Genomic DNA, 24,309 nt, shown 5'->3' with positions numbered 1-24,309 from the left:
CGAAGCCCGATCTCGTCTTTTTGACTCCTCTGCATCTTCTGAGCCTGAGGAGATTATTCCCCCGGGTCATGTTGTTGGCACGACCATCTGGGGAATAGAGAAGCTGGTTTAGCATTCCCTTTCTCATAGTCCCGCGCAACTGCCCTAAGGGGCTCCTTTTCATCCCTGTATCCGCACGTCGAGCTGTCCTTCAATGGGGACACACCTCTAAATTGACAGCCCATTCTGGCATTCGGGGCACCATCGCTTTTATCCGTCAGCGCTTTTTTGGTGGTCTTCATTAGAAAGAGACGTGCGACGATTTATTGCCTCCTGTGATACATGCGCGCAGACAAAAGGCTGACAATTCCCCTCCGGCCGGTCTACTTCGTCCATTACCGGTTCCAACATGATGGTGGTCTCACTCTCGACTTTATCACCGGGCTTCCTCTCTCAGAGGGTAACACCGTTATTCTGACCGTGGTAGATAGTTTTTCTAAGTTGGCCCATTTTATTCCGCTCGCTAAAGTCCCCTCTGCCAAGGAGACCGCCCAGATCATGGTTGATCATGTTTTTAAGCTACATGGTTTACCCACTGATATTGTGTCTGATAGAGGCCCCCAATTTTCATCTCAATTTGGAAAGAGTTTTGTCGCCTGATTGGGGCATCCGTTAGCCTTTCGTCCGGGTTTCACCCATAGATGAACAGTCAAGCAGAACGGACTAATCAAATTGTCACCCATATGCTCCGCAGTCTCACCCATCAGATTCCCGCATCATGGTCACAGCAACTTTCCTGGGCCGAATATGCCCATAATTCGCTCCCCTCCTTTGCCACTGGTCTTTCACAATTTCATTGCTGTCTTGGTTATCAACCTCTGATATTTGCGTCCCAAGACTCTGAATCTAATGTTCCGTCAGTGCAAACTTTTATTAGCCGTTGCAAACGCACCTGGAGCAGAGTGCGATCTGCTCTCTGTCGAGCTAGAAGACGCATGACAGTTACGGCCAATAGGCGCAGAATTAAGAGCCCTCGCTACGTTTGCGGCCAAAGAGTGTGGTTATCCACTTCAAATTTACCTCTCCGGTCCTATTCAAGTAAATTGTCTCCCCGCTTTGTTGGACCATTTCGCATTGTTAAAGTCATTAATCCTGTCGCAGTAAAGCTTCACCTTCCGCCTAATCTACGCCGAGTCCATCCCGTGTTTCACGTCTCTTGCATTAAACCAGTCATCCGTCCCCCGTCTCGCCCGGTCCGCATCCCTAGTCTTGTCGATGATACCCCTATCTACAGGGTTCGCCGCATTCTCGACATGTGCCGTCGGGGACGCGGTCGTCAATATCTGGTCGAGTGGGAGGGGTATGGTCCTGAGGAGAGAAGTTGGGTTCCCTCCCGGGACGTCCTGGATCCTTCACTCATCGATGATTTCCTCCGGACCCGCCAGTTGTCCTCAGTAGCGCCAGGGGGCGCTCGTTGAGAGTGGGGTACTGTCATGATTCTGGATTCTTCTCCTCTTTCTGTCTCCCTCTTGTGGTCGCACTATCACGCACACACATCCACTCCTCCGCTCATTATCACTTTCAGCTGTTTCCCCTTTCGTTCCCTTCTCCTCACCTGTCCCTTCTTTTGCCCTTGATTGTCTCTGCTTCTTATTCCCTCTTTTTAGCCCTGTCTTGTTGTCGGATTATTCTATGACCTCTCGTGAGACACGTCTGTTTCCTAGTCCTGTCCTGTCTTGTCCGTGGAATGTAAAGTCGTTTATTCTACTGTGAGTTATTTTGTCATTGGACTGTGTGTTATCCAGCTGTGCCTGTTTGCAGAGTACCTGTGTAGCGCCTGCCCGTGGCTGTTCACACTGCCTGCTGTCTTCACTGTTTCGGACTGGCTGTATGCATCTCGGGGTCCCTGCCTCTGCCCTAGTGGAATTTTTTGTAGTTTTTCATAGACCCAGTCGTCTGGCTATTTCTGTTCTGGCTCTGATAGAACCCTGTGATTTTTGTTCTAAATTATTCAGTGAAGACAATTTGCTTTATTAAAGACTGTTAACTGCACCCTGCCCTGGTCTTCCATCGTTCTTACCTCTAACAGTCTCTATATTCACGTTCTGTACAATAGAATCTCCAATAACTAGAGCACTTTCATCAGGTTTTTCTCAGTGGGTGCATCACTGAGTGGGGAGAACCTGTTTAATGTTTTGATCGGAACAGAAGAGCGGTGTTTTGACCCACGACTATGCCGCCTCACAGTCACCCAGTTGCCCTGCTGCAGGGGCTCTGCTGGAACCGGACAATGTACAGGACTCCCTGAGCTAATATCCGATATATGGTGGGAATTAAGTTTATATTTTATCACTTTAAACAACAGAGAGTGATAGTTAGATAGAGATTCGACAGAAAAGTGGAGCTACAGTCACAAACCACTCTGCAGCACGCAGAGAGGAACCACACTGCACTGGCTCCCTATCAAACATCGTATACATTTTAAAATATTGCTTATTACTTATAAAGCCCTGAATGGTTTAGCACCTCAGTATTTGAATGAGCTCCTTTTACATTATACTCCTCTACGTCCGCTACGTTCTCAAAACTCAGGCAATTTGATAATACCTAGAATATCAAAATCAACTGCGGGCGGCAGATCCTTTTCCTATTTGGCGCCTAAACTCTGGAATAACCTACCTAACATTGTTCGGGAGGCAGACACACTCTTGCAGTTTAAATCTAGATTAAAGACCCATCTCTTTAACCTGGCATACACATAACATACTAATATGCTTTTAATATCCAAATCCGTTAAAGGATTTTTAGGCTGCATTAATTAGGTAAACTGGAACCGGAAACACTTCACATAACACCATACTTTCTACATCATTAGAAGAATGGCATCTACGCTAAAATTTGTCTGTTTCTGTCTTATTCCGAGGTCACCGTAGCCACCAGATCCAGTCCGTATCCAGATCAGATGGTGGATCAGCACCTAGAAAGGACCTCTACATCCCTGAAAGACAGCGGAGACCAGGACAACTAGAGCCCCAGATACAGATCCCCTGTAAAGACCTTGTCTCAGAGGAGCACCAGGACAAGACCACAGGAAACAGATGATTCTTCTGCACAATCTGACTTTGCTGCAGTCTGGAATTGAACTACTGGTTTCGTCTGGTCAGAGGAGAACTGACCCCAACTGAGCCTGGTTTCTCCCAAGGTTTTTTTCTCCATTCTGTCACCGATGGAGTTTCGGTTCCTTGCCGCTGTCGCCTCTGGCTTGTTTAGTTGGGGTCACTTCATCTACAGCGATATCGTTGACTTGATTGCAAATAAATGCACAGACACTATTTAAACTGAACAGAGATGACATAGCTGAATTCAATGATGAACTGCCTTTAACTATCATTTTGCATTATTGAGACACTGTTTTCCAAATGAATGTTGTTCAGTGCTTTGACGCAATGTATTTTGTTTAAAGCACTATATAAATAAAGGTGATTGATTGATTGAACCAGAAGTGAGTCCCGTAGTGATAATATTAAATACAGTTCACATAAAGTGAATGTGACATGCTGGAAAACTGGATATAGCGCAGCACAAAATAGAAAATAACATGATATATATTGGGCAACCTCTAATATAACCTATTTTTACAATGAAAATACAACTTTTATCTGTTGACCTGCGTGAGAATTAAATTACTGATCAGCTGTAAGAAACTTTAGTGAATGGCTGATCTACATCATACTCTTGATTCCTCGCTGACAGGAGCAGGTGATGAGAAATCAGGGCTGATATTAATGAAGCGTCTTTATCTCCACCAGCCTCTGATCCTCTGTAATCGACTGCTAAATGAGTCTCTCGTCTCCCTTCAGGCCTCCGTCACATTTCAGCTGCTAAAAATACCCAGATGAGCCGCTCTGCCCTTCAATATCACAGATAAATTAACCCATTTACACAAAAACACTCCCACCGTTCGCTGGATCTGTGTCAGGATACAGCAGAAGAGGCTGGAGGAACATCTCAGCCAGAGTTATTACAGTCATTATAGTTAGAGGAAACAAAACACACAAAAACTCACATTAAACTTACAGCTAGTTTCAATTCAAGTTTATTTTATTCTGAAGTACTAAAATCACCATGATTAAATCATCTAAAACTATCAAAACTGTAGACATTTTTATTAAAAAAAAAAAAAAAATGAAAGTAAAAACAAAAAATATGAAAATAAAATCTAACTCAAAATATCAATAAAAACTTCATTACTGATACTAAAAGAACCCTGGTTTGAACAGCACAAGATACAAAACAATCAAATCAATCCCATGAGCCCTCAAATGAAGTTCAGACTAAACTCTCATTTGAGTCAGACTGATAGTATTACTGGATATTAAGAGTCATGTGTGTCCAAAAACACACACATCTTTGACCTGACCTTTGACCTTTAGCGACTTTATCTCCCTGACCATTGACCTCTAATGTTACACTACCTGATCGAGGAACAGCAGGTTGAATGAGGCACATCTACAGACCAGAATGTCACAGAATTAATGCCCTAGCAACCAAACACCACACCCTAGCAACCATAGAAAAGACTGTGGCGTTGTGACGATGAGATAAATCTAGAGCTCTTACACACACATACACACACACACACACACTGTATAAACACTCACAAACACATTCTGATCTAATCAGTGTTGTTCTTTGTTTAGTCACACACACACACACACACACACACACACACACACACACACACACAATATTCAATTAAACCACAGCAGTGTGTGTGTGTAATCCTTCTGTTCCATTAGTGAGAATCGATCCGGCCGCTGGATCGCTGACTAACCTACAAGAGCTATGTGAGTGTGTGTGTGTGTTGAACGTGAAACACTGACAAACACACAGATTAAACTCTGTTTAAGTGTTTCTGCATTAAGAGTCAAGTGTCCTGTCGAGTGTGTGTGTGTGTGTGTGTGTGTGACATTGCTTCAGTCCGTCTCCTGATACTCATTAAATGCCAGAGCTGTCAATCAAATGGCTTTATTGTGGTGTCCAGTGTGTGATTCATCAAATCCCACCCAGCACCCCCTGGACGGCTGACTGCACAGATGCATGCTGGGAAGTGCAGTCTCAGAGCCGAGAGGACAGAGTTCACATGCTAAAACACTGATTACTGAAGGACTGTTCAAGTTCAGTTCATCACTGATGCTGCAGGAATAACTCATCATAACTCATCTTTATTCATCATAACTCATGATAACTCATCATTATTCATCATAATTCACCATAACTCATCATTATTCACCATAACTCATCATTATTTACCATAACTCATCATAATTCACCATAACTCATCATAACTCATCATAATTCACCATAACTCATCATTATTCCTCATAACTCATCATCTGTCATCTTCCGGAGCTGAATCTGGAGCACATGTGTGTTTGGTTCTTCTCTCATCATCATGTAAATTATTTCACTGATGATGATGACAGTAAAAGTTCACTGACAGATTGATCAAAAGAAGATATTTTCATATGTTGTATTACAGACACATGCAGTGCCCTGCTTCTCTTTCTGACACGCTGTGTGTGATGAAGATGAAGGTGATGGTCTGGTCTGGTCATCAGTGCAGGATCACTCAGTGTTTATAAGAGCACTGCTTCTCTGGCCTTCGGATGAATCTGCTGAAAACCTTCCAAACTCAGAGAGCACTCGGAGTCTACAGAGAGCTTCAGAAGCTCCTGCGCCTCTTCAGTAGTGCATTTTCAGTTCGTTCACCAAAATAAGAGATTGACTCACATGCTAAAAGGCCCACAGATTACGAACGTAATATCACTACTGTTCAGTCCAACCTCTCCACACAGATTTCTGAGATATGGTGTGTTCAAGCTCATAATTACGACATCAGATGCGTCAGAACACTTTGGTAAATGTACCCTTTCTTTGTGTTTATTTAATTCACGAAGGTGCTGTAAAATGAATCATTACATATCTTACAATACTAAAGTGTTTTGTACATGCAATCTAGTTTTATTGTAAATTAAAATATATATATATATATATATATATATATATATATATATATATATATATATATATATATATATATATATAATTTAAACCATTCAAACAAATGTACTGTCAACTAAAGACTTGTAAACTCAAGGCTGAAAGTAGTTCTGACTGTTCTTGTGTTTTCTTCTTTCTGACACCAGTATAAGGCTGTGACGCTGCTAATGAGGCTCGTTCATCACGTCTGATCCGGACACACACATCAGCCGTCCTGAGGAGACCCTGCTCCCGGTGGCTGATGGGTAACCTGCCCTGAGGAAAACACGCTGTGATTGGCCAGAATCCTTCATGTGGAAGCTGATTAACCCACAGAACAGACTCTGATTAAACACCATCAGGACATGATACTGCATCCAGACCTAACTCTAGCCCAAACCATGAGCCACCTCTGAAACCACTCAACAAGAGCAGAGAACCATCACCAGCCATATTTATCTATTATTCATATGTAGCAGCGCCACATTCATGTCTCCAGACTCTTAGCTTTCGTTGTTGGTCAAAGTGTTTTCTAAATCCCATGGCGTTTTTCTTGACAAACACCAACATTTTATTTTAACACCCAAATTGCATATCATTTTGGATCATGAAAGGTCTGCTGCTGGAGACTTGCCATTGGCTGATGTGTTTGAATAATTAATTAGCGAATTACACAAAGTTATTATAGTTAACTGAACTGAAATATAAACCATAAAAAACATTAGTTAAAATGAAACATTTTCGTTGAGTTTAGCTTTAAGTACTTAACTATCTGAATAAATTGAAACCACACTGTGTTTCCAAGTTGTAAAGAAATAAATAAAATGAAAACAATGCAGTACTTTTTACAAGAAAGTACTATTTCAGCCTTTTTCTACTTCAAACTTTCACATAAAATATTACAAAACATGTTGCTTGACATTTATTTTTTTATTATTATTATTATTTGTGCAATTTCAAAGTGGAAATTGTAAATGTTTTTTATTGTAATATATAATACATTTATAAAATGATATCAGTAACTTTAACCTGAGGTATATCTATGCGAGGTTTGGCTGCTCGTTTAGAAATGATGTTTGTGTGGATGGTAATGACTGCGCACCCGCGTGCAGATGTGAGGGACGCCCTCTCTACCGCCCTGTGACAGCAGAAGGAGCGCCGATTCCTGGCTGATGCTTCATGCATCTGTAATGCCTCATAAACGCCTTTTCTAGCAACGATGAGACGCGCGCACAGCTTCGCATGAGAAAAACATCGCGCGCGACTGACTCCTTACAGAAATCAAAGCAAAACATCCGTGTTCTTCAAACAAGCGCGCGCGCGTCTGCACTGCGGTACATGTGTGTGTCTCAGCATCATCACCACCATCATCCTCCTCCTCCTCCTCCTCCTCACAGAGCGCGTGCATTTTCGCAGCATCGCGCGCCTCCTCGCACACATCCAGCGTCAGTAAACGCGCGGTTCTTACCTGCGGATGCGTTTGTGCCGTCCGTTCACCTTCAGCTGATGCTCCTGTTCCGCAGCGCGTCGCCGGGCGGACTGACAGCGCGGGGCTCGAGCGCAGCGCGACGCGTTTCTCTCGATCACCTGATTGGACAGGACACTGTGACGTGACGTGAAGAAGCAGCGGAAATGCGCTGATTGGCTGATTCAGCTGTCAGCCAATAATACAAGTGTGTTAGTCACGAGCAGCTGATACATGAAAGTACACCTGACCTATCTATCTATCTATCTATCTATCTATCTATCTATCTATCTATCTATCTATCTATCTATCTATCTATCCTATTTTAAGAATTCTCTCAAAACATTATACATTGTTCATGGAGCGTTTTCTGAAATGTTTTATTTGGATGTTCACCTAATGTTTGTTACTGCTTGTTTCAAATTAAATATTCTCATTTATTATATTTTGATTATTTATATATATATATATATATATATATATATATATATATATATATATATATATATATATATATGTCTATGCTTTTTGAGACCTGAAAATGAAATTTCCAACTTAAACTGTTCAGACACACACACACACACACACACACACACACACTCTCTCTCTCTCTCTCTCTCTCTCTCTCTCTCTCACACACACACATGCACGCACACAAATTTGAGGTTGATTTTACAAAAAATAACAATAAAAGAAAGAATTTGTTTGGGTCCAATACCAAACTTTCTATACTTGATAAAAATCACTCCCCATCTATTTCCAATGCCATCATTTTTGACTGCTCACCATTCAAGTGTGTTTCAGGACCATTTGACCTTTCCAACTTGCGTTGGTTATGTTGTTGTTTGGTGTTCACATAGAAATTGCCTAAATCTTTACCAAGTGTCGTACCATTGTCAAAAAACTAAATCTATATTTTTTGGGGTAAAAAAATTTACTGAGGATTAATGTTTTCTGCAATGTTTGCATTATTCACCAAAAAAAAAGAAAAGAATAGAAAAAAGAAAGAAAAAGAAAACTTTTACAATTATTTATTTTATAAATTTAAAGGGGGGGGGGGGGGGGTGAAATGCTATTTCATGCATACTGAGTTTTTTACACTGTTAAAGAGTTGGATTCCCATGCTAAACATGGACAAAGTTTCAAAAATTAAGTTGTAAGTTTGAAGGAGTATTTCTGTTCCAAAAATACTCCTTCCGGTTTGTCACAAGTTTGGGAAAGTTTTTTTCGAGTATGGCTCTGTGTGACGTTAGATGGAGCTGAATTTCCTTATATGGGTCCTGAGGCACTTCTGCTGGAAGAGCGCGCTCCCGTATAGCAGAGCACTGAGAGCACAACAGACTTCACTGATCAGAGCCAGAGCGTCGCCAAATGTCACAAAAGGAGTGTGTTTTTGGTTGCCAGGGCAAGACAACCCTGCACAGATTACCAAAAGAGAAACAGCATTAAGGGACCAGTGGATGGAGTTTATTTTTACAGAGCATCAACGGAGTTGTGCAAGTGTTTGTGTTTGTTCCCCTGCATTTCGAAGATGCTTGTTTTACAAACAAGGCCCAGTTTGACGACGGATTTGCGTATCATTTATTTCTTAAGGATAATGCAATCCCAACGAAAAAGGGTCACGATCGTGTGTTGGAACCACATGCGGTGAGTGAAACGGCTTCAAATATCTCTGTGTTGTTAACTTAGCTATCGGCGCATAAGCACATCAAGTAAACATCATGCGATGTTGTCATCAAACTGCACTTTCCACATGTACAGCTTAAAAAAAAAAAAAAGACTCTAAAAAAAAAAGATTCTAAGAATGTATTTTTGTTGGCTGAGTTTGTATAAAAAAAAAAAATACATGTTTTATCCTGCTGTCAGTCCCGTCATTACAAATAAAGACGAAGAGACACACACACCAGTTCGAAGGTCACGGTTAATTAAGATGGGCTCATTATGATCATGTCCAGACACTGATGCAGTTTACCACTGACTCTAAATGAGATTAAGCTATTACCTGACCTTAACTAACAGATCAATGAAGACAGATCACCTAAATCCTCAGGCCTGAGATGGAAATGAACTTATTTTGCTGTGGTTTTCATGAATCTTCTATAGAATTCATGAGTGTGTGTGTGTGTGTGTGTTTGTCTGGATCTTCAGCCCCTCATTCTGCTGTAGGACCCGCGTCATCCCACTTACAGCCTCCCGATCCTGCAGGGAGCTTTAATCCATCTGATGGGGCAGGAGTGAAATGGAGAGAGGGCATTAGTGTCAGATCAATATAACACACCATCAGCAGGAGACATGGAGACCCACGTCAGGACACGTCCTATCACAAATCAGACAGAAACATAAATCATCATCTTCATCAGCAGAGTGAATAATCTCCCTGAAAACCAGATCAATGAACTCAAATCATATAAAAGCACAAGAGATGCTGCTTAAAGAGGCAGTTCACCCCCCAAAAGTATCATTCTGTTATCATTTACTCTCACTCATGTCGTTCCAAACCTGTACGAGTTTCTTTCTTCTGATTACTAATACTGTTACTAATCAAACAGTTGACAGTAGCCATTGACTTACGCAGCATGGAAAAAATACTATGGAAGTTAATGGCTACCGTCAGTTGTATTCTTCAAATACATTTCTTTTGTGTTGAACAGGAGAAAGAAACTCATAGAGGTTTGGAATGACATGAGGATGAGAAAAAGATGATAAATGTTGGATGAACTATCCCTTTAACCCTTTGATTATTGAATATGTTTATATAAGAATATAATCTAAGAACAGATGATGTTGATAAATATTCATTTGATATAAATATTCATCAATCAATATCCCAGAGGTTCTTCAGCACTTTCATCATCCACCAAACGCTCAGATGAATGTGACTGATCTCTGAGCAAATCCTCAAGAGCCACACACGCTTTTACATATTTTATACATTTAAGTTTCTCTTTCTTCTTCATGAGCAGTTAACATTTCTTAAGATGGAGACCTGACACACACACACACACACACACACACACACACACGAGTCCCTGGAGGGGGCAGGGTAACTGAGCCATGTGGGGGTGGGGTAACCGTTTGGGAGGAGGGGGCTTGAGGTCAGTCGTCATGGCAACAATCAACGCCGCGATAATGTGTTTCTGAATCTATTCATGACTGAATGGACTTCAAACAGAGCAATAAAAGCAGCGAGCGTCCGAGAGACGTGATTGGACGACCCAGAAGCCGAGCGGTCATTTCTGATTTGATGTTGCTAAGACACTGAGAGCAGAGAGAGAAAGAGATTTAAACTCCTTCAGGGGGTCCATACAGACCATGAAGGGAAATGAGTGTGTAGGGGAGAGTGGGACACATCCCAACACTTTTCGCAGTTAAAGACAGTGTGAAATGTTCAAAATCTCTATAATTTCTATATTCAAAAACATGGTTAGTTAAACCATGGTAACCCCAAATTAACCATGTTTTTGCCACACTAAACATAGTTTAACCATGGTATTTGCAGTAAAACTGGTTATACAAAAAAATATATATATATATTAATAAATAAATAAAACATGGTTACTAAACTTTTACTATAGTACAACCAAGGATAGTTCCTCATCTAGCAGGGAACATTCTCAAAACTTTGGCTAACATTCTATACATGTTTGGTTGATGTTTTAGAGAAAACATTTGATTGTAATGTTCAAAAATGTTTTAACAATGTTTCTCATTTCAGATAATGTTCCTATAATGTTGTGTAAACAAAGCTAGAACATTTTATCTGCAACATTTTGAAGATGTTCTGAGGATGTTGTTGAGGTTACAGATTATATAATGTTCTCAATAAAACACTGGCATGATGTTTCAAGATATCAAAGGAAGAATATTCTTTCTGCCACATTAGTAGAATGTTATAAGGATGTCATTGAGGCCTGGGATTGAATTATGTTTTTATAAAACTTTTTTTTGTAATGTGACATAATAACAAAGTTAGAACATTTTATCTGCAAGATCTTGAGGATGTTTTGTGGATGTTGTTCGGGTAACATTGTCATGCCTCCAGGCTGATCTGTCTGTTCTTCCCTTAATTTAGTTGTGTATTGTTGTGTTTACACTTTCCATGTGCTTCTTTGTCATCGTGGTGTCCTTCCCTGCCTTTCTGTCAGTTGGTCTCGGCCTTGCTTTTGTGTATTTTCCCTGTTGGAATTTGTTGTCCAGGAGGCACTATTGGATCGGATTCTGGCTGCCCTGGACCTGTACCTTGTTGTTTGTTTTTTATTTTTATTTTTGAACTTAAAAACTGTTTAATAAACAGATTTTTAGCACCTGCAAACTGAGTCCACGTCTCGCATTGACAGAACGATTTGACCAATTATGAACTCAGCAGGTGCAGATCCCCTCAGGCCAGCATTTACCCAGCATGGCATTCTCTTGGGCCAGCATGCCTCCCCCAAAGAACACCACTGGTTTTTCCTCTCTCCGTCATGACCCTGAAACCTCATGCTAACAACGCACCTCCCTATGAGAAAGGTGTGAATGACATTACCATTAAAAATGGTAAAGCTGTGGCTTAATGGTTAAAGAGCCGGACTAGTTACCAGAAGGTTGCTGGTTCAAGTCTCTGTGCTGGCAGAAGTTGTAGGTGGGAGGGAGTGAATGAACAGCGCTCTTTTCCACACTCAATACCCATGGCTGAAGTGCCCTTGAACAGATTTGAGATTGAGAGAGGGATAAATGGAAGCATTCATCACACCTATGACTACCAGGTGCTACCTTGTGGCCTGACAAATTCCAGGCCCTGGTCAACGACGTGTTGAGAGACATGGTTAACAAGTTTGTCTTTGTGTACTGTACCTTGATGACATTCTAATCTTTTCTCCTTCGCTTCAGGTACACACTCAACACGCATTGCTGCAGAAATGTACTTAGTTCAGGGAAATGTGTATATTTAAAGCTATTACAATGAAATGAAATATTATATCAATTTCCTCTTTTCATTTTCGATAAATTGAATACAGACCAAAGATTACCTGTTAGATTTACCCAAAATCAATTATATTTTATGTTTAACCACTAAAGAGACATCAGAGCCAGCATCAAATGTCAGAAGGATTAGCCGAGTTAAGACTGCACTAGGCGGATACATAAGTGGGGAATATTTAACTGTTCATGATGTAGATTGCCTAGGGGAAGAAACTGTTCTTGTGCCTGACTATCCTGGTATTTGTAGCTCTGAAGCGCCGGCCAGATGGCAAAAATTCAAAGATGGGGTAACTTGGATGTGAGGGATCCAGAGTGATTTTCTGAGCCCCTTTTCTCACTCCAAATGTATACAGTTCTTGAAGGGTGGGCAGGGGAATACCAATAATCCTTGCAGCAGTCCGAACCATTCTCTCTAGTCTTCTGATGTCTGATTTTGTTGCTGAACCAACAACAGTACAGATCAATCAATCAATCAATCACCTTTATTTATATAGTGCTTTAAACAAAATACATTGCGCCAAAGCACTGAACAACATTCATTTGGAAAACAGTGTCTCAATAATGCAAAATGATAGTTAAAGGCAGTTCATCATTGAATTCAGTTATGTCATCTCTGTTCAGTTGAAATAGTGTCTGTTTTAATTTGCAATCAAGTCAACGATATCGCTGTAGATGAAGTGACCCCAACTAAGCAAGCCAGAGGTGACAGCGGCAAGGAACCGAAACTCCATCGGTGACAGAATGGAGAAAAAAACCTTGGGAGAAACCAGGCTCAGTTGGGGGGCCAGTTCTCCTCTGACCAGACGAAACCAGTAGTTCAATTCCAGGCTGCAGCAAAGTCAGATTGTGCAGAAGAATCATCTGTTTCCTGTGGTCTTGTCCTGGTGCTCCTCTGAGACAAGGTCTTTTCAGGGGATCTGTATCTGGGGCTCTAGTTGTCCTGGTCTCCGCTGTCTTTCAGGGCAGTAGAGTTCCTTTCTAGGTGCTGATCCACCATCTGGTCTGGATACGTACTGGATCCGGGTGACTGCAGTGACCCTCTGATCTGGACACAGACTGGATCTGGTGGCCACGGTGACCTCGGAACAAGAGAGAAACAGACTAATATTAGCGTAGATGCCATTCTTCTAATGATGTAGCAAGTACATCGGGTGTTATGGGAAGTGTTTCCGGTTCCAGTTTACCTAATTAATGCAGCCTAAAAATCCTTTAACGGATTTGGATATTAAAAGCATATTAGTATGTTATGTGTATGCCAGGTTAAAGAGATGGGTCTTTAATCTAGATTTAAACTGCAAGAGTGTGTCTGCCTCCCGAACAATGTTAGGTAGGTTATTCCAGAGTTTAGGCGCCAAATAGGAAAAGGATCTGCCGCCCGCAGTTGATTTTGATATTCTAGGTATTATCAAATTGCCTGAGTTTTGAGAACGTAGCGGACGTAGAGGAGTATAATGTAAAAGGAGCTCATTCAAATACTGAGGTGCTAAACCATTCAGGGCTTTATAAGTAATAAGCAATATTTTAAAATCTATACGATGTTTGATAGGGAGCCAGTGCAGTGTGGACAGGACCGGGCTAATATGGTCATACTTCCTGGTTCTAGTAAGAACTCTTTGGACTAGCTGTAGTTTGTTTACCAAGCGTGCAGAACAACCACCCAATAAAGCATTACAGTAGTCTAACCTTGAAGTCATAAATGCATGGATTAACATTTCTGCATTTGACATTGAGAGCATAGGCCGTAATTTAGATATATTTTTGAGATGGAAAAATGCAGTTTTACAAATGCTAGAAACGTGGCTTTCTAAGGAAAGATTGCGATCAAGTAGCACACCTAGGTTCCTAACTGATGACGAAGAATTGACAGAGCAACCATCAAGTCTTAGACAGTGTTCTAGGTTATTACAAGTAGAGTTTTTAGGCCCTATGATTAACACCTCTGTTTTTTCTGAATTTAGCAGTAAGAAATTACTCGTCATCCAATTTTTTATATCAACTATGCATTCCATTAGTTTTTCAAATTGGTGTGTTTCACCGGGCTGCGAGGAAATATAGAGCTGCGTATCATCAGCATAACAGTGAAAGCTAACACCATGTTTCCTGATGATATCTCCCAAGGGTAACATATAAAGCGTGAAGAGTAGCGGCCCTAGAACTGAGCCTTGAGGTACTCCATACTGCACTTGTGATCGATATGATACATCTTCATTCACTGCTACGAACTGATGGCGGTCATATAAGTACGATTTAAACCATGCTAATGCACTTCCACTGATGCCAACAAAGTGTTCAAGTCTATGCAAAAGAATGTTGTGGTCAATTGTGTCAAACGCAGCACTAAGATCCAATAAAACTAATAGAGAGATACACCCACGATCAGATGATAAGAGCAGATCATTTGTAACTCTAAGGAGAGCAGTTTCAGTACTATGATACGGTCTAAATCCTGACTGGAAATCCTCACATATACCATTTTTCTCTAAGAAGGAATATAATTGTGAGGATACCACCTTTTCTAGCATCCAGACACAATGATGGCAGAGTAGAACTGTTTCAGCAGCTCCTGTTCTGGTCAGTTAAACTTCCTCAGCTGGCGAAGGAAGTACAACCTTTGTTGGGCCTTTTTAACAATGGAGTCAATGTGAATGCCCCACTTCAGGTCCTGAGAGATGGTGGTTCCCAGGAATCTGAATGACTACATTGCATCTACAGTGCTGTTCATGATGGTGATTGGGAGGAGTGCAGGGGGGTTTCTTCTGAAGTCCATGATCATCTCCACTGTTTTGAGTGTGTTCAGCTCCAGGTTGTTAAGACTGCACCAGACAGCCAGCTGCTCAACCTTTTGTCTGTAAGCATCTCATCATCTCATCAAACTCATCATCTCCGGACAACACACTGAGAACATTGACTTTCTCCTCACTGACACTCTTGCTGCTCCTGTGGTTTTGGGGCATCTCTGGCTGGTGCTCCATAATCCCCACATAAACTGGGGAAAAATTCTGTCCTGTCCTAGAGTAAATATTATCATGCGTCATGTCTGTTGTCTGCATGTTCTACTGTGTCTTGTTCTGTGTTTCAGGATGATCACACTGACCTGTCTAACATGCCAGGTGAGTACCTCGACCTGAAGAGAGTGTTCAGTAAGTCTTCAGCTGCTTCTCTACCTCCGCATCGTCCCTATGACTGTGCTATAGAATTATTGTCAGCTACGTCTCCGCCTAAAGGCAAATTATATTCGCTTTCCAATCCGGAGACGGAGGTCATGGAGAAAAATATTTCTGATTCTCTTGCAGCCAAGATCATCCGCCCCTCTTCCTCTCCAGCAGGTGTGGGATTTTTTTTTTCGTAAAAAAGAAAGACGGCTTTCTTCATCCCTGTATTGACTATCGAGGGTTGAATGACATCACGGTGAAGAATACTTATCCTTTGCCGTTGAGTTCGTTGGCTTTCAAGCGTCTGCAGGGGGCGTTATTTTTTCACGAATGCTTATCGTAACGCTTATCATTTGCTTCACACAAGAGAGGGGGATGAATGGAAGACCGCTTTTAATACCCCCAGGGGGCACTTTGAATATCTTCCTTTTGGCCTTTGTAACGCCCCTCGGTATTCCAAGCACTCATCAATGATGTGTTGAGAGATATGGTAGATCAGTTCATTTATGTCTACCTGGATGACATACTGATATTTTCTCATTCTCTCCAGGAACATGTTCAACACGTCAGGCGAGTGCTTCAGAGGCTGTTAGAGAATGGGCTTTTTGTCAAGGCGGAGAAATGCATTTTCCAAGTCTGTTCCCTTTTTGGGATACATAATCTCGACCGAGGGGGTGCGCATGGATACTGACAATATTCAGGCATTGGTAAATTGGCCAACCCCAGAATCTCATAAGGCCCTGCAGAGGTTTCTGGGCTTTGCCAATTTCTACCAGCAGTTTATTCACAATTTCACCACCCATTTAGCCCAATTAGCCACCCATTTGACTTCCTTAACCTCCATCAAGACTGCCTTCATGTGGTCTAGTGCAGCGGAAGCTGCACTTTCCAAACTGAAAAGCTGTTTCATTTCAGCTCCCATACTTATTGCCTCTGATCCTTCCCGCCAGTTCTTGGTGGAGGTTGACACGTCAGATGTGAGGGTTGGCGCGGTTCTATCCCAGTGTTCCCTCATGGACGGTAAAATGCATCCTTGCGCGTATTTTGCTTACCGTTTGTCTCCCGCCGAGCATAATAATGACATTTGTAACAGAGAGCTGTTGGCAGTCAAGCTCGCTTTGGAAGAGTGGCGTCATGAGTTGGAAGGTTTGGGGGTTCCTTTTATTGTTTGTACCGAGCACAAAAATCTTGAATACATAAATTCTGCTAAAAGATTTAACTCTAGGCAGGCTCGGTGGGCTCTTTTTTTGGGTCGTTTTGATTTTTCTATTTCTTATCTTCCAGGTTCTACGAACATTCAATTCAATTCAATTCAAGTTTATTTGTATAGAGCTTTTTACAATACAATCGTTACAAAGCAACTTTACAGAAAATTATATTTCTACAATATTTAGTAGTAGCTTATGGTGGTGACTGTCAGTGTCACGTAAAAGAACACAAAATCCCAGTGGGGGAACTGGGACAGGCGGATTAATGGGGGCACGAAAAATGGGCTTTAATTTGGAGACATGGAAAACGGGATGAATTCTCCTGTACCCAGGAGGAAGTTTGAAGTTTGGCACCTCTGGACAAAGGCGTGAGCAGAGGGGACCGCGACTTCGGATTCCATACTCTGAAAGATAGGTGGCTGGTAACCTATGCTACAAGACTAACAGTCGCCCCTAACAAACGACAAAATTCTTTCCAAAATGTGGAAATAAACTGAGGCCCCCTGTCAGAGACCACGTCTACCGGCAGGCCATGAATACGAAAGACGTGATCAATGACAGCAACTGCTGTTTCTCTGGCTGAAGGTAATTTGGGCAGAGGAACAAAATTAGTTGCCATCGAGAACTGGTCCACCACGGTCAAAACAACCGTGTTACCCTGCGATGGCGGGAGTCCCGAAACAAAATCTAGCGAAATGTGGGACCAGGGTCTCGAAGGAACAAAGAGTGGCTGAAGGAGTCCAGCAGGGGGTCGATTGGAAACCTTAGAAGTGGCACAGACAGAGCAAGCCAAAACAAAATTACGTATATCCCGAGCCATAGAGTGCCACCAGAACCACTGTTTGACAAGAAATACTGTACGATTTACCCCTGGATGACAAGCTATTTTGGAACAATGGCCCCAATGGATGACCTCGGACCGTAATTCTTCTGGCACAAATAAACTACTCGGTGGGCATCCAGGCGGAGGCGTTATCCCTTCTAAGGCCTTACGGACCTTCGACTCGATCTCCCAAGTCGTACCAAATACCACGATGTCATGTGGCACTATAGACTCGGGTGACAATGGGCGTTCAGATTTATCAAAAATACGGGACAAGGCATCAGGTTTAACGTTCTTAGAACCTGGACGATAAGAAATTGAAAAACGAAAACGACTGAAAAATAAGGCCCACCGAGCTTGTCTAGAATTTAACCTTTTAGCAGAACTGATGTAGTCAAGGTTCTTATGATCAGTCCAGACTATAAAGGGTTCCTCCGAACCCTCCAACCAATGACGCCATTCTTCCAAAGCGAGCTTAACTGCCAGCAACTCTCTATTACCAATGTCATAATTACATTCGGCAGGAGAAAAACGATGAGAACAATATGCGCAAGGGTGAACCTTACCATCCGCAGAAGAATGCTGGGAAAGAACCGCACCAGCCCCCACCTCTGACGCATCGACCTCCACCACGAACTGACGGAAGGGGTCAGGAGACACCAGAATGGGAGCTGAAACAAAGCAACTCTTTAATTTGCAGAACGCAGCTTCCGCCACGCTAGACCACCTGAACGTCATCTTGGCGGAGGTCAAGGCAGTCAAAGGGGCGGCTAGCTGGCTGTAATTGCGAATAAAACGGCGGTAAAAATTGGCAAAGCCCAGAAACCTTTGCGGGAATCTGGGGTTGGCCAATCTACCACAGCCTGAACTTTGTTGGGATCCATGCGTAATCCCTCTGATGATATGATGTACCCTAGAAAAGAAACAGATTGTGCATGAAAACTGCATTTCTCCGCCTTGACAAAAAGCCCATTCTCTAGCAGCCTCTGAAGCACTACCCTGACGTGCTGAACATGTTCCTGGAGAGAATGAGAAAATATCAAAATGTCATCCAGTTAGACATATATGAACTGATCAACCATGTCTCTCAGCACATCATTGACTAGTGCCTGGAAGACCGCGGGAGCATTAGAGAGCCCAAACGGCATAACAAGATACTCAAAATGCCCCCTGGAGATATTAAAAGCGGTCTTCCATTCATCCCCCTTTCTTATGCGAACCAAATGATAGGCATTGCGAAGATCCAATTTTGTGAAAAAGGAAGCACCCTGCAGACTCTCGAAGGCTGAAGACATCAACGGCAAAGGGTAGGTATTCTTTACCGTGATACTATTCAACCCTCGATAGTCGATACAAGGACGCAGGGAACCATCTTTCTTTTCCACCAAAAAAAAAAATCCCGCACCTGCAAGAGAAGAAGAAGGACGGATGTTCTTGGCTGCAAGAGAATCAGAAATATATTTCTCCATGGCCTCCCTCTCCGGTTCGGAAAGTGAGTATAACCTGCCTTTAGGCGGAGAAGTACCTGACAATAAATCTATTGCACAATCATAAGGACGATGCGGAGGAAGAGAAGCAGCCCGGCACTTACTGAACACTCCCTTCAGGTCAAGATACTCCGCGGGCACGTTTAACAGATCCACATGTTCATCCTGCAACACAGAACAAGACACAAAAGAGCAAGCAGACAACAAACATGATGCATGACAATATTCACTCCAGGATGAGACTATGCTTAGTTGCCAGTTTATATTGGGGTTGTGTAACACTAGCCAGGGGTGACCCAAAACCACAGGAGCCAAAGGGGAATCAATCAAATAAAAAGAAATGGTCTCAGTGTGGTTGCCCGAAGTGATAAGACTCACCGACTCAGTGGCATGAGTGATGGGTGGAAGTGACTGACCACAGAGGGCACTGACTGAGATAGGTGGACTAAGTGGAAGTGCATGAATACCCAGCTTAGACGCTGTCCCACAATCCAAAAAATTACCTTCTGCGCTAGAATCCACCAGTGCTTTACAAGAGAAAATGTCCCGACCCCTCCGTATTTGAATCGAGAGCAGAGTTACCGGGGAGGAGGACTTCTGAGTGGTGACTCCGCCCGTCAGTAGCCTCCTTACTGACGGGCTCTGGTTTTTACCGGACACTGTGCAGTTTTTACTGCGGCACCACAGTATAGGCACAGCCCCAGGTTCCTACGCCTGTCCTTCTCCTCTCGAGAAAGGTGAGTCCTGCCCACCTGCATGGGTTCTGGATCGAAGCGGTGATCGGTTGTCTTCTCCGCCATGGCTGCAAACTGGTCACGCTGATGTAGTCTGGTGTCCACTCGGATGGCCAGATCGATCAATCCATCGAGTGAAGTGGGTAATTCCAGGGTGTAAATCTCCTTAATGATCCGGTCGGCCAATCCATGCCTAAACATGTCCCACTGCGCTTCTTGGTTCCAGTTGCATTCTGCCGCCAATGTGCGAAACTCAATAGAATAATCCGTAACCAACTGATCTCCTTGGCGTAACTCCAATTCCCTTGCTGCCTCCCTGCCAGATACAGCCCGATCAAAAACCTTCCTGAGCTCCTCAGAAAACAATTGGAATGAAGAACAGCAATTGTGTCCTTGTTCCCACACCGTTGTTTCCCAGAGAGCCGCTCGTCCAGAAAGCAGAGTGATGATAAAAGCCACTTTGGACTCCTCTGTAGGAAAAGACGAAGGCTGGAGAGCAATGTGAAGAGAGCAAGTGGTCAAAAATGAACCACATAACAGGGGCTCACCGGAATAAACAGTTGGAGGCGGTAGACGAGGCTCAATGCGTCGGTTAGTGATATCCACATGTGGAAACGTCGGAGGATTAAGCTAAGTGGGTTGTTGGGCAGTTTCAGGTTTTAACTGTTTGACCTGAGTGGTGAGATCTGAGACCTGCGTGACGAGTGCCTGCACTGCACGACCAGTAGCCATGATTTGCTCCTCTTGCTGTGCAAAACGACTATTGCTGCTGGTGAGAATGTCTCTCAGCTCCGCCATACTTGCTGCATCCATCTTGGTCAGATCGTTCTGTCACGTAAAAGAACACAAAATCCAATTGCAAGTATAACAGTTTATTTGCCACAATGCAAAACAGCAGGGAACAAGAAAATAGAGCAGGTGAGCTGGTGAACAGGTGAGCTGGTGAATCGGTGAGCTGGTGAGCTGGAGAGCTGTCTCTGTAACACAGAGACTATGAGGCACTGACCCGAACCAACCCAGAGAATTCTCCTAAGAACAGGGGTGGAAGCACACTGGGCGATCTCCTTGGCAGAACGCAAGAGTGATCTGAGGACTGAGAGCAAGACCAGCATCAACAACTATGAACAACAATCTGACAACATGCAGTAACAACCACAAAACAGATAAAGACAGGACAGAACCAGCATCAGGTGCAGCATCATCTCTTCTCAGGTGTTCTGGATCCAGATTGGAGCTTGTGTAAATCCTAGTTACCACGGGATGTAAATAAACATAGAAACAAAATAGAGACATCATTAGCATAGTTGCTGATCCAACAAAGTAAAATTAGTTTAACACAAGCTAATGAATAAAAATGCACATTTGATCAGATGCAACTACACTCACAATTTAAAAGATACATTATTTGAATTCTTGGCGAAAGAGATGCGTTTTTAATCTAGATTTAAACAGAGAGAGTTTGGGAGTCAAATTTGAAAAAGTTCTAACTCCTTTAGTGGACTTTGCTATCCTAGGAACTACCAAAAAAAGAAAGTCCAGCGTTTTGTGACCTTAGGATGCGTGATGGGTTGTAGCGTGGTAGAAGGCTAGTGGAAGAATGCACTTTTTGTAACATTAGAAATATGATTTTCAAAAGACAAATTGCTGTCTAATATAACACCCAGATTTTCGACTGTAGAGGAATTAACAGTACATCCGTCTAGTTGCAGAATGTAATCTACATGATTCTGTGTAGTGTTTTTTGGTCCAATAATTAATATCTCTGTCTTATCCGAATTTAATTGGAGAAAATTATTTGTCATCAAATCTTTTACATTTTTAACACACTCTGTTAGCTTAGATAATTGAGAAGTTTCATCTGGTCTCATTGAGATATATAGCTGAGTATCATCAGCATAACAGTGGAAGCTAACTCTGTAATTTCTAATAATATTACCAAGGGGCAACATGTATATTGAAAATAGAAGGGGACCTAAGACGGATCCTTGTGGTACACAATTTTTTACTGATGATAAATGAGATGACTCCCCATTTAAGTAAACAAAATGGTAGCGATCGGACCGGTAGGCTCTAAACCATCTTAGAGCCTGCCCTTGAATACCTGTATAGTTTTGTAATCTATCTATGAGTATGTCATGATCTATGGTATCGAACGCAGCACTAAGATCAAGTAAGACTAGAAATGAGATGCAGCCTTGATCTGACGCAAGGAGCAGGTCATTTGTAATTTTAACAAGTGCAGTTTATGTGCTATGGTGGGGCCTGAAACCTGACTGAAATTCTTCATACAGATCATTTTTATGCAGGAAGGTGCTCAATTGAGCAGACACAACTTTTTCAAAAAGTTTAGACATAAGTGGAAGACTTGAAATAGGCCTATAATTTGCCAGTACACTAGGATCTAGTTTTGGTTTCTTAATAAGATTCTTGATAACCGCCAGCTTGAATGGTTTTGGGACGTGACCTAAAAATAACGACGAGTTAATGATATTGAGAAACGGTTCTTCGGCTACAGGTAACAACTCTTTCAGTAATTTAGTGGGTACAGGATCTAATAAACATGTTGTTGGTTTAGATACAGTGATAAGTTTATTTAGCTCTTCCTGTCCTATATTTGTAAAGCACTGCAGTTTATCTTTAGGTGCGATGGATGAAACAGAAGTGTTAGACGCTGTAGAATCTACATTCGCTATTGTATTTCTAATGTTATCTATTTTATCAGTGAAGAAATTCATAAAGTCATTACTACTTAACGTTGGTGGAATATTTGAATCAGGTGGCGTCTGGTAATTTGTTAATTTAGACACTGTGCTAAATAAAAACCTTGGATTGTTTTGGTTATTTTCTATTAGTTTGTGTATATGCTCTGCCCTAGCAGTTTTTAGAGCCTGTCTATAGCTAGACTATATACTGTTTTTCCATGCAATTCTAAAAACTTCCAAGTTAGTTTTTCTCCATTTGCGTTCAAGACTACGAGTTTCTTTCTTGAGAGAGTGAGTATTACTGTTATACCATGGCACAGTACGTTTTTCTCTAACCTTTTTCTATTTGATGGGGGCAACAGTTTCTAATATATTAGAGAAAATAGTGCCCATGTTGTCAGTCATTTTTTCTAATTCATGTGTATTTTTGGGTACAAATAGCAGTTGAGATAAATCAGGCAGGTTTTCACCAGCAGCTGACATGGCACCCCAGACCATCACTGACTGTGGGTACTTGACACTGGATTTCAGGCATTTTGGCATTTCCTTCTCCCCAGTCTTCCTCCAGACTCTGGCACCTTGATTTCCGAATGACATGCAAAATTTGCTTTCATCCGAAAAAAGTACTTTGGACCACTGAGCAACAGTCCAGTGCTGCTTCTCTGTAGCCCAAAGTGGCTTGACCAGGGGAATGCGGCACCTGTAGCCCATTTCCTGCACACACTCCAGACTCAGTCCACTGCTTCCGCAGGTCCCCCAAGGTCTGGAATCGGTCCTTCGCCACAATCTTCCTCAGGGTCCGATCTCCTCTAATCGTTGTGCAGCGTTTTTTGCCACACTTTTTCCTTCCCACAGACTTCCCACTGAGGTGCCTTGATACAGCACTCTGGGAACAGCCTATTCGTTCAGAAATTTCTTTCTGTGTCTTACCCTCTCGCTTGAGGGTGTCAATGATGGCCTTCTGGACAGCAGTCAGGTCGGCAGTCTTACCCATGATTGCGGTTTTGAGTAATGAACCAGGCTGGGAGTTTTTAAAAGCCTCAGGCATCTTTTGCAGGTGTTTAGAGTTAATTAGTTGATTCAGATGATTAGTTTAATAGCTCGTTATAGATAAATCAGGCAGGTTATTTGCAAATCTTTCTTTGGTGGCTGGAACAACAGTTCTGCCCAGACGGTAACGATGAGCAGAGGTGTCAAGTAACAAAGTATTTGCAATACTTATACAAATACTTCATTACTGTACTTAAGTAGAAATTTGGGGTATCTATACTTTACTTGAGTAATTATTTTTCAGCCGACTTTTTACTTCTACTCCTTACATTTTTTTTCAAGTTTTTTCAATTCAATTCAAGTTTATTTGTATAGCGCTTTTTACAAAACAAATCGTTACAAAGCAACTTTACAGAAAATTATGTTTCTACAATATTTAGTAGTAGCTAGTAGTTTGTGCACATTTGACAGGATTTTAGAAAAACTAAAAAATAATAATAATACAAGACGTAGTCAGCTAGACGATGAACTATCAATATTATTAATTAAGTTATTATATGATTAAGTCACACATTTAGGAATAATTGTTAGTTCTGTTTGTTCATTCAGGGTTAGCATCATCTGAGGTCCTCTGAGGGTCAGCATCATCTCTTCTCAGGTGTTCTGGATCCAGACTGGAGCTTGTGTAAATCCTAGTTACCACGGGATGTGAATCCCGTGGCAAAACATAGAAACAAAATACAGACATCATTAGCATAGCTGCTG

At 42.1% G+C, this 24,309-nt stretch overlaps 1 protein-coding gene across 1 annotated transcript in view; it reads right to left on the bottom strand.

The window, feature by feature from the left end:
• Positions 1 to 7,586, bottom strand: part of LOC113067142 (contactin-1a-like) — an 84,926-nt gene extending 77,340 nt beyond the window's left edge. Inside the window, exon 1 of the mRNA XM_026239413.1 lies at positions 7,490 to 7,586. The gene's annotated coding sequence lies outside the window, so the exon portion shown is untranslated. The remainder of the gene's footprint in view (positions 1 to 7,489) is intronic.
• Between the last annotated feature and the right edge of the window lie 16,723 nt (positions 7,587 to 24,309).

Source organism: Carassius auratus, chromosome 50, assembly GCF_003368295.1.
Source record: "Carassius auratus strain Wakin chromosome 50, ASM336829v1, whole genome shotgun sequence".
Classification (NCBI taxonomy): domain Eukaryota; kingdom Metazoa; phylum Chordata; class Actinopteri; order Cypriniformes; family Cyprinidae; genus Carassius; species Carassius auratus.
The sequence above is the reverse complement of the archived record's forward strand: the minus strand, read 5'-3'. Positions and strand labels throughout refer to the sequence as shown.